Here is a 3,558-nt window from a genome sequence, read left to right as displayed (position 1 = left end):
CTAAGCCCGCCGAGGCTGCATGGGCCGGCGGAGGAAATGCGACGCGCGCTTTGTTCAGGCAGAAGACAGCTCCTGGCGGGGGTCGTGGTACTGAGTCGACAGCATAGATTAAGTAAGGTGTCTACAAACAGAAACACATCAAATAAGGCCGTCTACTGACCAGTGAACAAAAGTGTGACCCGAGGCTCACAGGAAGCTCATCGCGTGTCCCCGGGAGCCACGGCCCGGCGTCCGCTGATCGGCGCCCACGGGCACTGCGCGGGGACGGTGGCTACAAGGAGGACTGCGTGTGTTCGTGTGTTCACAACGGGAGGGAGTGCCGCTCTTCACTAGAGGTCGGGGAAGGCCAGGGTGTGATCCCGGCCCGGGTGGCCGGCCCTGCGGGCTGCAGCCACGCGCCACTCTGCTGGGACGGTCCCGCCCGGCGCTGCCAGGGCCGGTGGGCCGGTGTCTTGTCCGTCACGCCCGCAAGGCCGTGAACTCGGGCCTGGGAGGGTGACCAGGAGGCCCCCTGACGTGGTGAGCTGAGTTTCCACCGCCAAGGAACGGGGCCTCAAAACTGCACAGGAGTTTGGAGCCACGGAGTCCCTTCTCTTGCGTGGCTTCGCCGGTCAGGCGAGGATGCCCAGGTACGCCCTGGGGCTGCACAGAGCTCGGGCCTGAGGCAGAGGTGGGGGGAGGGGCGGTGAGGGGCCGCACACTGCGGGCAGCCGGCGGCCACGGGCCTCGCAAAGCTGCCGTGGCCTGAACTAGAGCCGTGGGCCCGGGCTGCCTCCTCCTATTGAGACGAACTGCTTCCCCTGCTGATGGCTAATGCTAATTAGGCTGACGACCTTGATAAGTCACACAGTTGACTGCTCGGGGACAAAAAGGATGAGAAGCCTTTTTTGTGATTTCTTCTGTTTTAAGCACCCGATAGTCATTTTAAAATTAAATTAAGTGGCTTATCGGTGCTAATTCAAATCGACAGGGCAATCGTTCTTCAGTGACTAACTGATAGTGGATGGGCCGGCCACCCTGCGGACATCACTCATCGCTGCTCCACGGAGCCCGGCCCTGCTGTGGGGCTCTGAAGTGATCACTTTCAACCTGGGTCCCTTTCTCCCCAAAAGTACAAGTCGCCTGGGCTCCAAGCCTTGTCCTTCGGACCCTCAGAACCCGCCTTCACGGGGGTGTCCAGTGCGTGGTGTCCCCGTGGGCTTGCCCCTGTGTGTCCTCCGCCGGGCGAGTGGGGGGCTTACCGTGGAGACCGCCCCCCTCCCTTCTCTCCTGCTGAGCCCCCACGCCGCTCAGAGGACAGACACAACCTTCACTCACACCTGTCCCACCGCAGAAGCCACGTGTCCACGTGAAAGAAACAGCACGGCGATCCTCAGTACACTCGTGCAAAGACAGACCAAAAACCTTCCAGAATAAAATAACCCTAAGAATAGAAGAAAATCCCCGAAAGTGCTTCACCTGAGAACTTAAGAAGACAACATTTTAAACTTTATTTATTTTACACATTTAAGAAGAGCTTAGAAATTAGAAGGCAGAACTTATGAAGTGAAAACTACAGATTTCAGAGTTGAAGAAACAAAAGAAGGCTCAAGACAGCAGAACAGGAAGCTAGGAAGTGAGCCCCACAGAGCAGAAACCAGAATAAGCAGGACCAGAATCAAGCCGCTGATGGAGAAGGAAAGCTCAAGGCAGGCACGCTTAGAGATTTGTTTCTAAACACCTAAAAAGAAGCAACAGAAAGAAGCTGATTGATTTCTGGAAGCCACAGGAAGGGGCACCGCATAAGGATACCGGGTGTCACAAGTCGGGTGGGAAAACTAGCTATGGATGTCACAGAGGCGTCCCCTGACATGGATGAGGGCCCACTGCTCTGCACAGGGACCAGGACACAGTCCCAGACGTCGCGCCCATATGGCAGCCGCAGGAGGCCACGCCAGAGGCCACCCACGCTGGGCACAGGGCACCGGGGGACCCCTCCTGGGCTGACGGACAGAGCCGTGGGCCAGATGCTCCGGACATGCTCCTGCCCAGAACGGTAGGAGAGTGGACCCCGAGAGCTTGGAAGAGAGAACCGAGGGCTTTGGGCAGTGTCCTAGGACAGAGAGACCACCCACAAGCCGGAGCTGGCCCTGCTGTCCCTCCTGAGCATGCCAGAGGGAAGAGCCACATCCCCCCTCCTCGCCCGCCCCCCCCCCCCCCCCCCCCCCCCCCCCCGCCGCCTAGTCGGATTATTCCTGCAGCCAGTGGGAGCCCGAGTCAGCAGGGAGCTGCTGCAGGACAAGCCAGCCCAGATCAGAGGGTGCAGAAACCTCCCCTTGTCCCTCACTACAGTCCTCTGGGGAAGGGGCCAGCATTAACCCCCACTTTACAGACAGGGAAACTGAGGCACGGAGAGACTCTGTAACTTGTCTGAAGTTACACTGTCAATACCTGGTTATATTGGTCAGAGTTCTCCAGAGAAGCAGAACCAAGGGGAGGGGAGGAGGGAGGGAGGGAGGGAGGGAAGGAGGGAGGGAGGGAGGGGGAGAGAGAGGGAGGGAGGGGGAGGGAGGGAGAGAGGGATGGAGAGAGGGGGAGGGAGGGGGCGAGGGGTGGGTGGGTGGACTGAAGGAAGGGTCCTCATGTGGGGGCTGCTCTGCTGGCATGTCCGGCCGGTCAGCCCCTCTCCCCAGCCCCCTCCCGAGTCCCTCTAATGTACTTCACTGTCCACCCAGGAAATGACGTGTAACACCTTCAGGAAACGCCCCTACTTACAGTAAGAGCAAGCTGTGCGTCTGCCCAACAGCAGCCACTAGGCAAAGTGATGCTCAATAAATTCCCCACGCAGACTTCCGTCCTCATCTGAGACGGGCTCCGCCGGAGGACGCGGGTGAGGGAGAGGCCCTGGTCAGCCAGGGGGGGCAGCAGGTGCAGGAGGGAGGGGAGAGGAGCCGGGGGGCAGCAGGTGCAGGAGGGAGGGGAGAGGACTCAGGGGGCAGCAGGTGCAGGAGGGAGAGGACGTGGCGTGTGCGTGGCTCTAAAGCAGGGCTTCTGGTGCAGGGGTGCATGGGATCCGCCAGAGGCCGCCCCACTGCTGGTGTTTCAGAGCTGGGTGGGGCCGGAATTGACGTTCCTTAGAGCAAAAGGCTATTTTAATACCTACCACAAAGAACCATGTCAAAACACATAAAGAACATCTACACGTCAACAAGAAAAAATCACCTAGAAAAATGGGCAAAATACTTGATGAGACTCTTCGTTGGGCAGTGCAGGGACGGGGGTGTGCCGGGCAATGCGGGGGGTGGCCGTGCCGCGACATCTACGTGGGCAGGCCGTGTTGACCGCACTGACAGCACTTGGCGTCCCAACAGGCTCGGGGAGCTGCTGCAGGGGCCCCGCTTCCCGAGAAGCCTCCCGGGGCCTCCAGCACACAGCCTTCCATGTCCCTCCATGTCCCTCCATGTCCCTCCATTGTGTGTACACACCACATCTTTATCCATGCGTAAGTCAGTGGGCATTCTGGCTGCTTCCAGATCTTGGCTGTTGTAGATAATGCTCCTGTAACAGGGGTGCATGTAT

The sequence above is a fragment of the Phoca vitulina genome, unplaced genomic scaffold (assembly GCF_004348235.1).
Source record: "Phoca vitulina isolate PV1807 unplaced genomic scaffold, GSC_HSeal_1.0 scaffold91, whole genome shotgun sequence".
Taxonomy (NCBI): Eukaryota; Metazoa; Chordata; class Mammalia; order Carnivora; family Phocidae; genus Phoca; species Phoca vitulina.
Note: the sequence above shows the minus strand (reverse complement) of the source record.